Source organism: Protopterus annectens, chromosome 7.part0, assembly GCF_019279795.1.
Source record: "Protopterus annectens isolate FY-2018-M chromosome 7.part0, PAN1.0, whole genome shotgun sequence".
Classification (NCBI taxonomy): Eukaryota; Metazoa; Chordata; order Ceratodontiformes; family Protopteridae; genus Protopterus; species Protopterus annectens.
In genome coordinates this window covers 1,917,556,058-1,917,576,492 of record NC_056739.1, presented here as the reverse complement: position 1 = coordinate 1,917,576,492, position 20,435 = coordinate 1,917,556,058, and the positions used below count along the sequence as shown (strand labels likewise).

Here is a 20,435-nt window from a genome sequence, read left to right as displayed (position 1 = left end):
AGCCCCCCCCCCTTTTTGTCCACTTTCCTGCCCTAACATCATGTACTGCTTGCTGCAGTTCAATGCAGACTCACCTTTGCCTTTGGGATATGCTTCTTGAATATCAGTACTACAAAGTGATAAATGTCATACCATTTCCAGCAGCATTCTGGTGCTGGCATTACTACTCGGCATTTCTGGCCTTTCTAACTCCACTCTCAAATTCAGATTCCCTGGAAAAGCTGGCCTTTACTGGAACAATACTAACATGTCTTCTCAACCACCCAGATGCCGAAACACTAATATTTCTTAATTCTGGCTTGTTCCAGGTTCAAGCACAATGACAAAAGTAGTCAAGCATAGAGCTGCTACCTTGAAACCATAGTCATCGTCAAAAACAAAATAAAATCAAAAATACACTTCAGATACCTTCAACTGTGAAATGAAGGGGGCGGCAAAAAGTGTAGATGAAATACGTTTGATTCGCAAATCCAGAAACTAAAAGGCACGTCAATGAGATCAGCTATTCTATTAAAAGAGAGAGACAGCGAGAGTAGCAGCCCCATGGTATAGAGGAATAAAGACCTAACTGCATCCCAAATGACCTAGCTTCTATTTCTGGCACAAGGGCTGGACAGGCTATGGAGGAAGATGGGAGTGAGCATCCGATGTTGGCTTGTCAATCCTACAAGAGGAACACACACAGGAAATGAACTGCCTAGTCACCTATCAGCATGTCTGAGATGTGGGAAGAGACAAGAGACCCTGACGAAAACCCACAAAGACACAAGGAAAGCATGCAGATCCCACAGAGAAGGCACCTCATATTAAGAGCCAAATAATCAAGCGCTGTGAATCAGTGCTACTTTTCTGCATCATTGTGTTGTCCAAGTAAACAATGTCTCTAATCTCAACTTCCTTCCACACAACAACAACACAGATCTTAACTCCAAAAAATTCTGCTAAATTGCAATAAGCATTTAGGAGGCACAAAGCTATTATCACTCCAAAAAGGCAGGCTCAGAGACTTCATTAACTGCAATAGCTGCAAGGTCAAAACTAGAGCTTTCATGTTGCTAATAAAAGCCTTCTTAACTTTCCTTACACTTTCAGCATAACTGTCTACTTTATTTAATTTGATATTATTTACTTCTCTTTATGATCCTGTCTTTTGTGGCCAATGAGCTTCCCCTTCGCCTGACCAACTGGCCTGTTAGGTCCCTTGGGAGGCGATAGCCTAGCAACCCATTCATTCATTGCCCATTCATTCCTCCTTGGGGCAAGGGCTGGGTGTCACAGATGCTGCCAACATCTGTCTTATTGGCTGCTGGGTTTGTATTCAAGTCCTAACCAGATGAGTAACTCACAGCTACTATTAGTCAAATAGACAGGCTTTGTGACTTCTTCATGGATCACTCCAAATAATAGCTTGAAACATGTAACTGAGGAAATAAATTCCCTTATCTTCCAGAAAGAAGAAAAGTGGTACAGCAGTCAGCCTTCGTTACAAAACAAGGGAATAGCCAAGCCACACATACAAAAAAGCTTAGTTAAAGCTAGTTAAACTGCTCAGCTACACCTAAACTACAGAAATGCTGCTTACCAATGCTACACTCTGCAGTAAAGAGTGATGTGCTGGTTTCAAATTCGGAAGCTCTTCTGTTTAGCTGTACTTTTCTGGACAGTAGCAGTAATTTAGTGAAACTAGCATCCAACGTTGCCTGACTGCGAACTAAAATAATACTGATAAACAGCTAAAATCAAAACTACCATCTTGTGATGAAACAAACCACCAAGAGGGAGAACTAGGGAGTATAAAGGTTACACTTCCTGACAGAATCAGGCACAGGACTGCATCTACCAAATGTATTCTCTCTCGGACCCTGTATGGATCACAGATACAAGGAAGGAAAGAAACCTCTACGTGGGAAACCATCAGACAAATAACCAATTAAGCAGACTTCCTAACAAACACAGAACACAGACTTCTGCAGCCAAAGGCCAGCCACATAAAAAGATATTGGGTATCACAAATTAAAAATGTTCAAAGTCTTGTGTCTGTTGGGACACTACCACGAAAAGAGAAAAGAATATGTTGCACAGCAGCCCCCATTCACTGCTTCTCAACTTAAAATTCATATTCTGCAGAATAAGGAAAAACAGCCATAAAGATGTTGGTGCCATTGGTTCAGCAGGCAGCGCATACTTTGATGCCGGGAGAAGAACAGAAAGAAGGCTGTGGGGGTTCTATCCTTGAGCTAGTTGCTTCAATGTATTTCCAGTAATAATAATCTAATTAGAATGAGGATGTTTTAGTGCTAAGATGAGATACCAAACCAAGGTCTCACTTGCTTGATGTGTAGGTATTTCAGGCAGGTCCCAGGAAAAGTTAAGACTCACTATCATTTATCAGAAAAACAAGGGTAAAAGGAATTTCCTAGCCAAATTGCCATATCGGAATGCAAAGACGGAACACGAAAATAACGGTCTACAAAAAGAGCTCTATGGCAAATAGTTCTCGCATTAAAGAGGGCACAGAACCGGCAACTGAGGACATTGTGGTCTGGGCTTAAACAAGTGAAGCAGTAAGAATGGAAGTCTCGGTGTGGGATCTACTTTCCACAGGCAAGACATTTGTTAACTTTTTCGGACATCGGTTAGTGCAAGAAAAAAGGATCCCCAATGGGGTACTTGGCTTTAGACATTTTCAGCTGAAATTCAACTTCTGGTAGTGATCGACCGGCACTCGTGCAAACTGCTTCTGCTATGTGCTCCATGGCAAGAAAGACTGCTGTAATGACATTGGTTGCCTTGCTTTATAGCACTGATGACCTGACGTCAGACTACAGGTGATGGCAGCAGATGTAAAAAAAAAACATTGATTCTGGTATTCGGGCTGGCCAAGGGCTTCCACAGCAGGGATAACCCACAGGTGATGACTGCAACAGTGAAACACGAACATCGGAGGTAGATACCAAAGATAATGCAGGAGATACTGTGATGGAAGGAACTAGAGAATCACCTGAGGAAAGGAAGACAAGCAAATGATAGACTATATATGAAAGGAATAATCCATGACTGTGCATGGGTATATCAGGATTTACCTATGGTTGGTGTGGTTTTATCATGAGGGCAAAGTCTGAGTGATTAAACAAAGTCAACTGTGGATAAATCTTGATATACACACGCACATTTGTGGATTATTGCTTTTATACAATAACATTTTTTTTGTTAAGAAAGAAATTACTTACCTTTCTTAAATAATGTTGTTATAAAAGGGCAGTTCAGTCTTCTTCCATGTTGTCTTCGCTATACTGATGTACTTCCCCCGTGCATACGAGACTTGCTTTCCTATGCTTGCACAGGAATGAGTGCAGGACAAGCAACAGAAAAAACAAAATCCCCTGTTGCTGTTTTAAGTTTTTTTTTTTAAACTGTTAAAAAGTAGACATTTACAGTAACAGCACAAAAATATGAGGGCAATCAGGTATGTATCGGTTTAACATACCCGATTTTCCTCATATTTTAGTGTGTCCTCCAGTATATGCCAATGGAAAAGTCTGGTTGCTCAATGGTACTTCAGAGGTTGGACTTTTTTTCTATCAGTACATGCTCGCATTACAATGGGCATTCTGGTTGGGTTGCCCAAACAGTATGCTCGTTTTTTAATGCGAATGAGCCATTACGGTATAAAAGTACACACACACACACACACACACACACACACACACACACACACACACACACACAAATACAGTAATTACAGCAAGACAATTTAGTACATTAAACTGCTAGCAGAACCCAGAAAGGGAATAACTTCACAAAATTGAATCGGTGGTCTATTAATGTGGGCAGATTAGACACGGGCATCATAAGTTAGAAAATGCATGATGCACATGCTGGGAAAAACGTCTGAAAGGCAAATAGTACAGACAGAAGGAATAAGCACGCTTACTTCAAGTGAAGGCCAGCTAAAGATTTCTAGAGGAAAAAAATAACCAAAGTCATTGTTTTTAATTAATACCATTAATAAAAAGTGCAGTGTGAAGAATTGGCAATCTAGCAGAGTTTACACATCCTGAAACTTTATTCCCTCTCAGCAGGTTTACACTTCTTTTTCTACACCATAAGAAAACAATTTCTTTGCTTGGGAAAAAAAAATCTGAAAAACTGAATACTACGCAAGGTATAACGTATAAAAAATTAAGCAATCTGCAACTCATTAAAAAAACTGGGCCTTCCTTTTGATGGGGCTTGAGATGACTCTTCACAGTTACAGCTTTTCTTTTCTCCCGTTTCTCTCTCTGTTTTCTAAGCTTTGTATAGAAAAAAAACTACTATTCCTATATGGTTCTTTTTAACGGCTTTTTTAATTAAAATATTTTAATAAAAAATGCATTAAGTGCTGTCTGTCAAAAGTGCATCTACAAACAAGCCAAATGGAAGCTTCCTCAGACCCGGCTACACCCATGACCGTCTTATTTTATGCCACATGCAGATGATTCAATCACTGTCGGGCCAGCAAAAGGAAGCACCGTTTTCAGCATGTCAGCCCCAATGACATTGCTGTCAGTAGCAGTAGTTTTGACACAGCAATACTAACTTATTAATCTGCTGATTTGCCATGCACATGTTGACAAATGTTACCTCTTATTTTACTATGGCTTCCATCTTCTTGCAGTGTTTTTACTCCATCACCTGCACACAAACATGGTTTATTTCCATTTAATGCTGAATATCCTTCAAACTGTTATCGCAATTGCAATGCATTGCTTTCACTTTACTGATGTTGCATTTAAACCAAAGTAAGGTTTGTACCTAGCATTCATGTTTTTTATTCACTTTTGTGTCACTTATTGCACAAATCTATGATAATCTACCATTCATATACAAATATCTTTTATTCAGCAGTAGTGCAGTCATACTTCTGAAGTCATATGCTGTGAGCGAACAGATTTAGTACTTTACAAAACTGCACTCTGTGCCATTTCTTTGTCATTCTCCCTGTATTCTTTAAATGTTACATTCATATGAAGTCCAATGCTACTTACTCAATAAGTCAGTCAATATGCATGACATAGGATTACGCGTGCCTTCTATATTCTGAATCAGAAAGCTGGGTCAGTGTTACACAAATGTTACATTCACTGTCAGTGCAGGCCTACCATAATATAATCGTACTACATCAACTCATTTACATAAAACAACACTACATTAACTAAAATGTAATGTTGAGCTATGCTCTATATCCATATATGTTTCTTTGTACTAGAATATTATGTCATTGGATAGTGAAGCAATACTGAAGTAGAAAACAACTAAATGTAACGGTCAAAACCTGAAGTCACTTAAGGGGCACGTTTGTTCTGACAACTTCTGAAGTCAGTGTGACCCACACTGTACACTTAAAATTGCCATAGGACTGTGGGATCAATACAAACCACAACTGCTGTCGCTGGAAACAGAATACAGGTCTTAAATCCACTACTACTCCTGCTCATGAACGCCCATTTGATATCCACAGGTTTGCCACTTTTGCATTTATTTTCACACACAATCTACCCAATCATTATCCACTGCTACTACATTCACAGGTCAGCCTTCATTTGTATAATATCTACATCTCTAGCAGATCAATAGCTTCTGAAGCTAATGCCAGAACTCTCTCTATGCCTTTTTCAGCCTGCAATGTGAATGTTACACAAGTTTGAAATCTGGAAATGCCCCTTGCATGACTCCAGTATTTCCTCAAACATAGAGAGCAATGCATTTAAATTACAGAAACGGTCACAAAAATTTAAAGGAAAACAGAGATCATTAAATCATACGCTCTAATGGAGCACATTAAAATCTATACAACATTAATACAAAATCTTTTTAGATCGTTAAATCTCTTTCAATATATGATGATCTTACAACCCTTTCATAGAAACCCTAACCTGAGAATTAATAATCAACATACAGACTTAAAAAACTTCCCACTTATAATCAACTTAACTCTACAAGATATATACCCATATTTGAATTATTCTGCTCATGATCTAAGACAGGAAATGAATCTTCCCAAATCATATCTAGTGATGCTGAGGCAGATTAAAGAATTATCTTCAAGCTACTTTAAAAACTTAACTATTAATAAAGAGGACTTAACGACATGTACCTCAATATGGCAATCCCTAGCACAAACTACCAAATATACAACATCCACATATAAACTGATAAAAGACTTCAAATATCAAGACCACCTTCTCGTATCAAATTATTGGAAAGGAAAACCTCCATTGGTTGAAGAGAGTAAATTAATAAACGCAATTAAATTAACAGTAAAATCAGTCTCCCTTCAAAAGTTAGCATTCACCCAACTCTTGATAAATGCCTACTACACACGTCTTAGCTTGTATAAATTTAACTCCAAAAAGTCTCCTAAGTGCCCATATTGTAAAGATGAAACTACTGACCTCTTACATATGTTCTAGAGCTGTAAATGTATATATAAACTTTGGAATTCCCTAAAACTACAACTACAAAAGATGGGGTATCAAAATTCAACACTTTCTTGGGAATTTATGATATTACATATCCCTCCAAATAATCTATCTAGATCCCAGATGATCATACTTATGAATATTTTCCTGCTAATGAAGCTCTACATAGCTACAAATTGGTTGAACCCATCTCAAACGTCTTGGGACAATTTTAAGATCTTAGCGATAAAACATACATTAGCCCACAAATATGTTATCAATAACCAAAGTAATCATCTAAAAACTCTGAAGATTTGGGAACAAATTTTCAATATTATATTAGCTTAATGAACCGAACACAGGAAACTCCATTATTATTTATAGTATAAACTCTAACCTTATTAGGAACCATATTATTACAAGAAACTATCTTTACAGATAAGAATTCTTTATAGGTATGTTATTTAATTGTGGAAGCATTCATGTAAATAATGTATATATGTTGCTAGAATATTGATAGAAGATTTGTTTGGAAATTACCTCTGTATTTCTCTGTCAAATGTATGTACGAATAAGTGAAAAATAATAAAGAACTATTATTGAAAAAAATAAAGGAAAACTCCACCCTAGAACTAAAAAAAAAACTTTTTCCACTCTGTTTCCTGACCTATTTTAACACCTCAAAAATCACCTTAAGTGCTTTATTTGTAATTTTAGCCTGTTTTCCGCAACATGGCTACCAATGGGGCTTGATGCATCAACATGATCTTGTTCTCCCTAAACCTTTTCTCTTTCCCATAACACTTTGTATGACTCATGCCAGGCATAAGGAAGTGACTTTAAATTCCCATGCCATTGACATATAATGGGATTTGGGAGGGTAACATTTTCTTTTCCTTCTGTAAAAGGACTGCTTCTTTTCTATCTCTAATCACCCTCATTTATGTTTGGGTCAGACCTTCTTTTACACTATACTTAGAAGTTATCCAGCTACAGCCAGAAAAGTAACTAAATTGGAGGCCTTTGTTCAGGATTTTCTTTTGTAGTATGAGGAATTGATTCTGCAATTGTCTCTCAGTCCAGTGACAATTTTAACACCTCTGCAGTAGTGTGGGGGGATTCAAGAAAACACTGAACAAACGCCAGCAATTTAGTTACTTTTTTCTAAGTATAGTGTAAAATAAGGTCTGAGCCAAACATAAATGAGGGTGATTAGAAACAGAAAAGCAGCAGTTCTTTTGCAGAAAGAACAAGAAAATAACAGTGACCCTCCCAAATCCCATTATATGTCAAAGGCATGGGAATTCCAAGTTACTTCCTTATGTCTGGCATGAGTCATATAAAGTATTATAGGAAAGCGAAAGGGTTTAGGGAGAAAAAGATCACATTGATACATCAAGCCCCATTTGTTGTCATGTTGTGAAAAACAGGCTAAAAATACAAATAAAGCTCTCAGAGTGATTTTGAGGTGTTAAAATTGGTCAGAAAACAAAGACAGAGTGAAACTTTTTTTTTTTAGTTCTAGGGTATAGTTTTCCTTTAACAATGATTACCTGCACCACTAAACAATGACACATCTGTGAATAAAACAGTTACTGTAATTGGGTTTCAAGTCCTGATTTACTAAGCTCTGTTAAGATTTTGTAACTGGTCAAGTTAACACATCTGCTAGTTCGACAGGGACATAATCCCAGGCACCTAAATTCGCTCTGATGCTAAACCAAAAGATTGTATGCAGAAACATATATAGCCACTGAAATTACTACAAACTTTCAGTAATGCATGCTCAAGTTAACTAAAACTACTTTAAACAATCCCACACAGAGCCAAGAAAGCTAAAACATAGACTAAAGGTTACCAGCTAGTTTTCAATCATATGCATTTCAGAAACTGATGAAAACTATCAGTGTACTATGTCAAAATTACAAAGGTCAGATCTTTAAATATAGGACAATTATAAAAGTTTACACATTCCCAAAGTAAAACATTTGACTTCCTATTGACTTATCAAGTGGGAATGCACCACACAGATAATCATGTGTAACTATGTTTTTTTTCCCCTACATTAAGTAAGAAAATTGGCCCTGGGTGTATTAGGGTGGATTCACCCCCCAATTTCCTTATTCCATGTTGCAAAACCTTGGGCAAAATGGTAAAAAATAAGTTTCCAATACTCTATTACTGCTGGCACACAAATATAAAATAGGTTAACAAGATGCTTTACAGATTAATTTGCAGTTTCTCTGCTCACCTCAAAGGAAAGCACACTTTAAGAGCCTTCCATTATTTGTTAAATATGATTTCTGCTTGTGGTCTCATCATTCAGCATCCCGCACTTCCCTTCTCATGAATACTCCCAAATGGAGAAAGGTAAGGTAAAACAATAAGTACTCTGAAGTTTTATGTTCTGCTCTACACAGGCGCCATTAACGTGTGGCTAGAATCCAGTTAGTTTCCATACTCTGATACCTGCCAATACTCAGCACAAGGCTAAATAAATGCAGAGTCAAGGAGCAACTAAAAGCTACTGAAAATTTAAGTCCTTTCTTAACAAGGGTTAACCACCAAGTACAGTTGTGTACGCTTGCCATAAATGTAGATGTTCGAGTGTCTTCACTGTTGCAGTCATCACTGTAGGGCTCTTCCTGCCAGCAGGCAGCCCTCGGTCGGCCAAAATCCCAAAGTCTGGGTCCGGCATCGGCTGTGCAGTCACCCTCCCTGACGTCAGTGTGCCAGGGGTATAAAGCTCCCAGCCGACGCCATGTTCTCCAGTTTTTCTTGCCCCAGATGTCAGGTGGCCAAAAGTAAAGGCTAAAAGTAAAACAAAAATGTAACATACAACAAACCCCATACCCTGTAGCAAATACACCTCAGAAGAAGGGTGAAGTAGGGAACCATACCAATAAAAGTATAAGAGGGGACAGGAGGGTGGGTAACCCAGACTGCAACAGTGAAGACACTCAAACATCTACATTTACGGCAAGCGTACACAACTGTACTATGTTCATCGTGTTTCACTGTTGCAATCATCACTGTAGGGTTGAATCCCAAAGCTGAGATAAAGGGTGGTGGTTATTGAGTAGAATGGGCGGCTAGAAGGCCTTGCAAGACTGCAGAAGCAAAGCCTGCCCTAGACTTAGCATAAAGAGGGAGATTATGGTGCTTAGGGAAAGTATGCACTGAACTCCAAGTTGCAGCTTCCAAAATATCTTTGGTAGGTACTCCCCTGAGAAAGGCAGCTGAAGTAGCAGCAGCTCTGGTAGAGTGAGTCCTAATTTTTCCTGGGATTTGCTTTCCATGATGAGAGTAACAAAATCTGATTCCATGAGCGATCCATTTAGAAATGGTCAGTTTTGAAATAGCTTTGCCTTGGGAATTTGCTGCATAAGAAACAAACAGTTGTTCTGTTTTCCTGATATCCTTGGTTCTGAGCAGGTAAAAGCGAAGTTGCCTGTGCACGTCCAAAGAATGCAAGATCCTCTCCCCCTTATTTTGTGGATTAGGGAAAAAAGTTGGCAGGTGAATAGTTTGGTTTAAAGCCACTTTAGAAACCACTTTAGGCATGAAAGTAGGGTTAGTCCTCAAAGAAACCCTGTCTTGATGAAAAATAATGCAAGGTTCCACAGCCATGAGTGCTTGTAACTCCGAGACTCTCCTGGCTGAAGTTAAAGCCAGTAGGATAACAGTCTTCCATGATAAATACTTTATATCAGATGTGGCAGCAGGCTCAAAAGGAGGCAGAGTAAGTTTTTCCAGGACATAATTGAGGTCCCAGGCAGGAATGGGTGGTGTCCTAGGGGGCCTTAAATTCTTTGCTCCTCTGAGATATTGTTTCAGAAGTGGATGTGAAAAAATTGGAGGGTCTGTATTATAATGTGCAGAGATAGCTGAGGCATGTATTTTTACGGAGGAAAAAGATAAACCCTTATGCAACATATCTGTTAGGTAATGTAAAATCAATGGAATATTTGGAATGTGAGGATCTGATTCCTGAGCATGCATCAAGGTGCAAAATCTCTTCCATTTACCTTCATAAGATTTCCTAGTGCTAGGCCTTCTGGCTTCTAAGATAACATCCATGACCTGTTTGGAAAGGGTAGGATTAATCACAGACCCTGAATACGCCAGGCTGCCAGGCTGAGAGTTTTGATATGAGAGTGCAGGACCTGGCCCTGATGTTGAGACAAAAGATTTGGAATCTGAGGTAGAATCCAAGGAGGTTCCTGGGATAGATTTATCAGTGTTGAGTACCAAAATTGCCGAGGCCAATTCAGGGCTACTAAGATCAGCTTTGGTTTGTCCTGTTTTATTTTTAATAACACCCTTGGTAGAAGACGTAGTGGTGGAAAGGCATACCCAGAGAGGTTCCTCCAACTGAATGAGAGAGCATCCACTTTCCATGCTAGCTTGTGATATGTCCTTGTGCAAAAAGTCTGTAACTGGTAGTTGTGGGGAGATGCAAATAGATCTATGTCCAGGCAGCCCCAGGCTTCTGTAATCATCTTGAATATTTGGGTGTCTAGCATCCACTCGTGTGGGTCTGACAGGTCCCTGCTCAGGCTGTCTGCCAGAGTATTTTGTTTCCCTGGCAGGAATTGAGCTTGTAGGTCCACTTTGCAAGCTAGTGCTGTGTTCCATAGAGTCATGGCTAGTCTGCAAAGGGGGTAGGAGTGTGAACCCCCTTGCTTGTTTATGTACCACATAACTGTGGTGTTGTCTGTCCGTATCAGTAGCTGCCCTGGCTGTAAAAGATCCCTGAAAGCAAAGAGGGCATTCTGCACAGCTAACATCTCTTTTAAGGTGATATGTAGATGCTTCTGATCCTCTGTCCAAAAACCTTTCAGGCCTTTCCCCTGCAAGTGAGCTCCCCATGCATAATCCGTGGCGTCCGTGGTTATCACTTGGTAGGCTGGAGGTTGACTGAAGGTTTTCCCTTTGTTTTGAAGACATGCCATGGCCCACCAATCGAATTCCTTTTGCAGGCAAGGCAAGACAGCAATCACGGTTTCCAGACTGTGACAATGTTGGGACCATATGCTTTTTAGGTACCATTGTATCTTCCTCATATGCAGTCTTGCATATGGTGTAAGTAGGATGCAGGAAGCCATGTAACCCAAAGCCTGCAGGAATTTCCTTGCAGTTAGCCGAGACATTAACGCCAGGCTTTTGAAAGTTGAAGCCAGCTGTAGTTGTTTTTCTGATGTCAGGAATGCCATCTGGGTTGTTGTGTTTAAAAGAGCACCCAGAAAAGTTATCTGTTGAGTGGGTGTCAAATTTGACTTTTTTACGTTCACAGTGGATCCCAGGTACTTGAGTAGATTCTGAACAAATTCCAGGTGCTGGAGTAAAATGCCCTTGCTGTCTGCTTGAATAAGGCAGTCATCCAGATAAGGGTAAATCTGAATTCCCTTGAGTCTGCAGTAAGCTACTACTGGTGCCAGGCACTTGGTAAAGACCCTGGGTGCAGTAGACAAGCCAAAGGGCAGCGCAGAGAATTGGTAATGTTTCGAGCCTGCCTTGAACCTGAGGTATCTTCTGCACTCCTGTCTGATAGGAATGTGTAGGTAAGCCTCCTTTAAATCCAATGTCACCATCCATGCATTTTTGCTCAACATTGGCAGGAGCTGCTGCAGAGTAAGCATCTTGAACTTTGGTATCTCCAGGAAAGTATTTAAGACTGACAGATCCAGGATGGGTCTCCAAGTATTTTGCTTTCTGGGAACTAGAAAGAGTCTTGAATAAAAGCCTTGTCCCGTCTCTGAATTTGGAACCAGTTCTATGGCCCTCATAGCCATGAGGGACCTCACCTGTTTTAATGCCTCTGTCCATTGAGTTTTTGGTAGGTCTGGCCATCCGTTGGGTTTTGGTAAGGTGTGAAAATGGAATTTGTAACCTCTTAAAACTACATCCAGAACCCACTTGTCTTGGATTATGTAAGTCCAATTTCGGTGAAAATGAGAAAGTTTTCCACCCAGAGGAGCTTCCAGGAGAGAAGTTCCTGGAGCCATGCAGGGGGAGTCATTGAGCCTGTTTCCTATAAGGTTGAGATCTATCTTCTCCACCCCTGGGGGTGGAAGCACTCCACTGTCTAGGTCTATAACAGGTCTGTGCTTGGGCCCTCCCACTGGGGCGCTTATATGTACCCCTCTGAGGCCTGTCCGAGCTGGGAAAGGACCAATTTTTAGCTGGCCAATTTCTGCTAAATCTAGGAGGCTGAACTTGTAAAAATTCTTAACCGTTTGCATGGATTTTGCCTTATCCTCCATTTTCTTTATAACCTCTTCAGCCTTAGACCCAATCAAAACATTATGTTGAACAGGAGCATCCAGTAACTTTGCTTTCACTTGATCTTGCAAATTTTGTTCCTTTAACCAAGCATACCTTCTAATGACCGTGCCAGTGGCAGCCGCCCTGCAAGAGGCCTCCAAAGCATCAAAACCACAGTGTAAGGTAGGTTTCCCCACCTGCTCAGTAGTATGCATCAAATCATGTAATTCCTTATTGTCTGCACATGCAGAAAAGGTACCCAGTTTTTGTTTCATAACAGACAAAAGGTATTGCTGATATTTCAACATATGAAATTGACAATTTAAAGCCCTAATAGATAAAGTAGCAGAAGTGTACACTTTTTTGCCCCATCTGTCCAAAGCTCTAGAATCCTTATCTGATGGAATGGGGTTCTTAGCAGTGGTGGCCTTAACACCCTTAGGACCCTGAGAAATGGTTTCTGGATCAGCAGTAGGATTTTTATAAGAAACTGGTGGGAGTCAGGGACTCTGTAATATCTATCAGGCTTAGCAGGGGCCGGAGGAAAGGAGTCAGGAGTTAAATTAGACTCAGAAAAGATATCATCCACAATATCCAAAATAGGAGGAATAGCCAGGGGTCTGTGTTGGGGAAGAAGAAGGAAATCTCTAAGCCTTCTCTTAGATTCAGAGTACTCCTGTCCTTCCCAGTGAAAACGTTCCCTCATGTCGTGTAAAGTTTCCCCAAAAGAACAATCCTCAGGAGGAGAAGCTGAAGGAATGGATTCCTCAGCAGCAGAATCCTCATAAGGAGGGAAAGTATAATCCTGTCCAGAGGAAGACACAGAAGAGATAGATGCTTGATCAGAGGATTCATAATCCAATTCTTGTCTTGGCCTTTTGTCTGGAGGGGGATGTGAACCCCTAATCATAGTTAGCAAGTCCTCTGCCATCTTAAGCATTTGTTTTTGAAATTTAGGTCCCGGATCAGAGGAGGCCTGGGTTTGAGTCTTTGTTTTAGAAGGAGTCCTTGCCTTTGTCTTTGCCTTTATCTGAAGCTGCGTAGGTCTGAATACCCCCTCGGAAGCCGGTACCTGCACAGCGGCTCCGGACCCATCCGAGGGAGCAGTATCCGAAGGTCCTGCACCTGGAGTATTCAAAGGCCTAGTTGGCTCCTCGTGGGAGTCCGTTTCGTCAAGCGGTTCTGTAATGGCCGACAGGGGCTGCGAAAGCGCCTCAATGACGACGGTCGAACCGGCAGCTGGCTCTGCTTGTAAAACTGTCGTCTGATTTGGACCTCGGAAGCCTATCCTTATCCTTGTGCCTTTTATGAACTCCGGTAGTCGGAAGCGTGTCCGACGACATGTTATAATTAAATCGCCTCCCAAAGTAATGAAAGCCAAAATCGTATCTCCGTTTAATAGTACGTTGATTAAATCTAGCACAAAACCGACAACTAGCTACGTCGTGGTCAGGGCCTAGACAAGGAATACAGTAAGAGTGAAAATCCTTATAAGGTATTTGCTTCCCACATGAAATACAATTATTAACTTTTTCTGACATCGGTCTGGAGCAAGAAAAAAGTTTCCCCAATGTGCTACTTAGCTTTGAAAAGAAGAATGTCTTCGGTATGAAGCAGCAAAAAATAACAGGAGTCAGCCGACCGGCACTTGCGAACTGCTTCCACTGTGTGGTAAGAAAGACTGGAGAACATGGCGTCGGCTGGGAGCTTTACACCTCTGGCGCACTGACGTCAGGGAGGGTGACTGCACAGCCGACGCCGGACGCAGACTTTGGGATTCTGGCCGACCGAGGGCTGCCTGCCGGCAGGAAGAACCCTACAGCGATGACTGCAACAGTGAAACACGATGAACTTCTTCTTAACTATTCTCCCACCTTAACTCCTACACCCCTCAGTTATGCTAGATTTTCCAATAACTTTTGAATATGCAAATTTGTTGATTGTCCGTGTGTGTGTGTGTGTGTGTGTGTGTGTGAAAATAACTAATTATGTAAATCTATTAATAGTCTGAACTAAACATTGTAGCTAGTTCATTGGTAGGTAACTAGGCGATTGGCCCTAGGGCCTATATAAGCCTAGCCAAATGGTACCCTGACTTTCGCCATCCAAGAAAATTATTTTCCTGTGCCCCTGCTAGTGTCGCAATGATACACAAACTCTTTTGTGTGTGTTTAAAGCTGCTCTAATGTAGTTTTTTTTTGTTGAAGGTTTTAAGTGTTGCATCCCATCAAAATGAGACTCACACTGCCACTTCTTGCTACAGCTGTAATTTACCTATTGTTGGGGGGGTATGACAACAACCCCAATTTCCCCCATTTTCTACATGGGGTCTGTGTCTCGTTTCAACTACTTCCACCTCTCTCGATTCCATGCCAATGTCCTACCTTCTTCAACAGTCATGCCCATCTGTCGCATGTCTTCTCTCACACAATCTATCCCTCCCTTTGCTGGGCAACCTCGTTTCCTCTTGCTTTCTATTTGTCGCACGTCTTCACTAGATTGTTGTTCTGCTTTTCTACACGTGTACCTGAACCACCATAATCTGTTTTCTTCGACCTTCTCTTAGCAACAGGAGTTACTTGGGCTTCTGCTCTAAACTGAGGCATGTGGGACTTGCCTGGCAAACTGGGGGGGGGCTTTAAGGTTCAATTAAGCTAACCATTGGCTAAAAGCAGAAGTAATGAATTTGTTCAGGGGGTCAACAATAAAGAACCAATGCTACAAAAGACTGGCTTGTAAATTAGAATTAGTCAGGTTAAATTAAATTATATCCCCATCTCTCCATATTATAAATATCTAAAACAAGTTTAGTCTGGTTATGACACTGCTGCACAGTTTGTAAAATATCCTAAGTTAAGTGGAGCCTTCAGTGAAAAAGCTATGTTTAACAACTTTACTGCACTGCAGAGAGGATACAACCAATTATCTAGCCAGAAGACAGCAACTTTTCTACAGTAGAGTCTCATTGGTTTTATGGTAGTTCGTATAATGAAACATACATTGAACCACACAAACTTCTACAATCTTGTTTTTTCTGCATGCAGGGAATACACTTTTCAATCATTCAGCGATCTCAGTGGGCAATAAAGAATATTTTTCATACACTAGCGGGCTACAAGCTCAAAAAACACACAGAAGCAAATACGTATAACGTTTACATATTCAGACTTTTTTTTCCTACCCGAAAACTTTGGAAGACTGTGTTCAGATAACTGATGTTTCAGATAATCGACTCTACTGTACTACGCTACTAGTAAAAGTATTAAACAAATATTCACACACACACTGCAGATGAAACTGCTAACTTAGCTCTATTAGCAAGCAAGTACAATCGAAGTCTATGGCATTAGTTGTTTTCACAGTTAAAAATTCTAATGAATAACTGAAAGGTTACTATTCCACCAATATCCTGAACTCCCAAACTAGTCAGTACTCACTGAGGTAAATTCCTAGAAACTCCCTGATGAGAAAGCCAGTGAAAGCCAAAAAGTTTAATGTCCCATTTCAACTACTTTACTTCAGCATCACAAATTCCTTGACAAACTCAAGACTGAAAAAAATAAAACAATCCATTAAACTGATGACAGGATCCCCAAGCAACTGGTCTAATATAGAATGGATTGCAAGGCCCATGACACCTGGTTCAAGTCTTAGCCTTGTTTATTAATTTGGAGATACAAATACACAGGTATTCATTAGGCATTTACTTGCACAAGTGCACTGCTGATCAAAACACGTTAAAGTTCATTTTGTTAGGTTTACTGTGGTCAGGTTTCCAGGTAACTCATCTGACAGCTGATCTGTCTCTGTACACTGACAGCAGGAAAAAGACGTAAGCATCCCAAATGAGGCTCACTTCCTGCATCTCTCAACATTTTGCTATGGCCCCCAGCTAGAAAGCACAGGACATCACGCTATTAAGAATTCACACCGGCCATCAGTGGATCCTCTTTCAGATTACTGCTTCCACACAATGGAAATTTACCTTTTCCAAGAAATGAAACACCTTGGCATCAAGACAAAGCACTAACTTAGTTTAACGAAGCCACCATTAGGACAATAGACCTGCCTCATTCTACTTACTGTCTGGAACTACAGCAGACAGGTAGGAAAGTTCTGTTGCCTACCACAGAAAAAGTTACATAGTAGGAAAATGTGACATTCATCCTTTGTTGAAAATTCAGAATAAATGGCATTAAAGTTAAGAAATGCTAATACTGACAAACCTCGGTGTATTAAGATTTGCAGCAGTAGGTCCCACTATGCTGCAAAGTTAAAGACTTGGTCCTGAAGTATAAATCATATTAACAGCCCAGTGACAGATTAAATTACCTATGCAGCAGAGAGGGAATGAGGCACAAAATAAAGATAAAAAACCAGACTACAGGTGCTAAGCAGGTAATAAAGCATAGTGACTATGATAATGGCACAACTGAGGGCTCGAACTTGCACCCCACTCCCTTTCCCAGGGAAATTTGCAGGCAAACATGTCTGCACAAGAAGCTGCCCCTGAAAATTCCAGACACCTCTACTCTCTGTGGAAACTAAAGCACAGAACCAATACACAGAAAAAATTAGAAAATGGTGCTTCCTGGCCCACTGCTAGGGAGAACTGGTGGGCTTCACATACCTGGGAGACTAACTGTACAGAGTGGTCATATGCTCAAAGGTCATGCCATCATGATAAAGACCAGGCTAACTCTGCTTTCTCTCTCTCTTTTTTTGCAAAAATATCATACAATACCTACAAAAAAATAAATGATGTCCCAATCTGGGTTACATTAAAATCTAGATAGACTATTATGAAAACCAGCCAGCCTGCAACTAATTTCTGTAGCTAGGACAACTTTGTTTCTGCAATGATCCAAAACTAGGATTTAAAGGCTGTAAGAGAGGGGAATCCCACCCAGGAGGTGCACGTGCAATGTGGAAAGGTGGTGCAGTTATATGAATGCAGTCTTAAAAGACAAGGCAGGATGCAGCTAAGCAAATTCATGCTGCAGCAGCAAAGCAGGCCAGACAGACATATGGCCCATTTTGTCTGTTTTTCACATATTCTGAATCCAATGGATCAACTGGGAAGAATTAACTCACTGTAACGGTCTGAATTAAAGCACCCTGGCACTTTGCTTAGCACATTTTTATTTTCATCGTAACCCTTCCTGTGATACTTGAAACTATCTCCATTCACTCCTGTATCTTTAATATCAGACAGGGTACTGCTCATATTCATTGTTCACCTTGGGCTGACTGAGCATGGGGCAGAACAAGACACCTTTGTGCTTCGTCAACACTGTTGTGCATGAAGACTGCCACAGGCATGGTAAACACTACCTCTGCAGACAGGCACACATTCAGTTAGATAGAGTTCCTGTCAGCAAACCACAAGACCCCTAGGTTTTATTTATTTATTAAGTTGCACTTGTTCATTAGTTCACAGATTCATACTTACTAGTCAGGTGGTCCAGGAGACAACTGTAGAGCCTATCCCAACTTACCAACTCTGCCACTGAGCACTATCAGATTAAGTGACTTGCTCAGTGTCATACAATAAATAATGGACATGAAGGGAATCGATCCCTGAACTATGAAAATCATCTCATTAACAGCTCCTAGTCTTAATCTTTTGTATTAACTGCCAAACTGTATGTTCCAGGTGAAGCTTAAAATCGATCTCTGCATTAATATGTAGTGCTTTACTGGCATCACACACTAAGCAAGCCTTTGAATACTCAAAGTAGTCTCACTAGGCCTATTTTTTTAATTTTCAGGATAGACCTGAGGTGGCATACATACTGACTAGGACATTGGCATTTCCTTACTCTAACAAGTGCTGTATGATCTTTTACAGTTGCCACTATCTCAGGAAGCTGGAGGTGTACTTTTAAGGGGTGCTACACTACTGTCAGTAGTACAATATGAATCCTAGGGTGTACCTCCTACTTACTAGTCTCCACGTCATGTAACAGGCCTTGTTAAATCATGTATGTTGATAAAAACCTATGTAATAGAGCAATTTCACACAACAATGGAAGAATTTGCTATCTTGGACTCAGTACATTTGGAGATAATGGGGTTATGGGGAACAGATGGAATAGTGAAAGAATCATTCCACCCCCCCCATCCTACTACCAAAAGCTCCCTCACAACTCCTGGTATAAAGATACACTTCAAAAGCCATGACTGTAAGCCAGAGTCACGTCACTGTACCAGTAACTGACAGGTTTCATATAAGAGTCAAGAGATCACTTGTACAACATACCCAAAATGAATCTGTTGTAAATGCAGCTTTCCAATGATAGTCAAACAGCTGCAATCTAGGAATGTTCCCGGACGTTCCCACATCACATAAATCTCACTGTTCACGTACAATTGTATAGTATAGGGCACTTCATCTGCCAATCCCACAAAATGATGAAAGGACAGTATTCCAAAATCAGCCAACAAAAAAAAATGTAAAAATAACTGAACGATTTAGTAGCCCTTTCTCACCAAGATTTAATATGAAGCATGCAGTTTTAATTCAGATGTCTTCCTGTACTTGCTATAGTATAAACTGTATTATTGATTCAACTACCTATTAAATAACATTCTATTTATTCTATACACTGTACATTTGCTTTTGGTCCAGGATGTGCCAGTGCAATGTTTTCCTAGTTACAAAAAAAAAAAATAAAATAAAATATGGCTGACTAACACATTAAACTGCTTTGTGTAATGCCTGGTTTTCCAACTACCTCCTCCCAAATAGAAAAAAAATACATACAAAAATTTGATGTGCTGGAGATGAAAGCAATACTAGCTTATCCCTAGAGTGGCACATTAAAAGATTAATAAAGGGAAAAAAGCAGGCCAGAGTAGCAAAGTGTGAGAATATGAGATTGCATCAGAGACTGTGGCGCTCAATAACAGCCCTCAGTCCCTAAACACTCGCCTCTTTCTGTCGCTCATGAGAGAACTGATGCATTGTTTCCCGACCAAAGCAAAAAAACAGCTGCCATTAGCTCCAACCCCCCCCCCCCCCCACAACTGCTTTCACTATAATTTTTTTTTAACTCTATTCACAAATTAAACAAAACAGTGTAGTAAAATATGCGATGGTCCAACTAACTGGGTTCACTTGCTTAGTGCATGACTGAAAACATGAAGTGACCCCACTGCTTACTACATTCAAGTAAGTAAAATGGTGAATAATTTTGGTTTTGTGACAAAAGAGCTGTTAACGCATGTGCTCCATTTCCAGAAGGTAACCGAACAACAATACAAAGCAGTGAGGGGCTTGTTTCAGATCACAGAGGTCTGCAGCTACTGCTCAGCACAGATAGCCAACAGGAATGTTACACAGCCTTTCCAATATGACAGTATGTTCGTTTATCTGGGTAGTGCACTGATCTGAAGTGATCATTACCAGACATAACCAATGTGAAAGAAATCACAATTATAAGTGCATAATACATGCACAAAATGGTAAAATACAGAGCCATTAAATAATTATGTAGAATTCTAAAGTCCAAAGTAATAGCATCAGTGGGATAGTTTTAGGCTTTCTAGTGGTGAAGTGAAAGAGCTGTGCAGATAACACAACGACATGGAGGTAGTCAGTTTGAGAAGCACTGGCAGAAGTAGAGAGAGATTAGGCAGTGGGGTGAAAAAGTGCTCAAAGACTGACATGACACCATAGTAGGACTGGATGAGGACAGAGAGGAAGATTTAGGAGGATGAGGA

The 20,435-nt window shown here is 40.3% G+C and overlaps 1 protein-coding gene across 1 annotated transcript in view; it reads right to left on the bottom strand.

The window, feature by feature from the left end:
- The window catches only part of LOC122807260 (plexin-A1-like), a 2,134,283-nt gene that overhangs the window by 1,765,824 nt on the left and 348,024 nt on the right, over window positions 1-20,435 (bottom strand). The gene's annotated exons all lie outside the window — the stretch shown is intronic.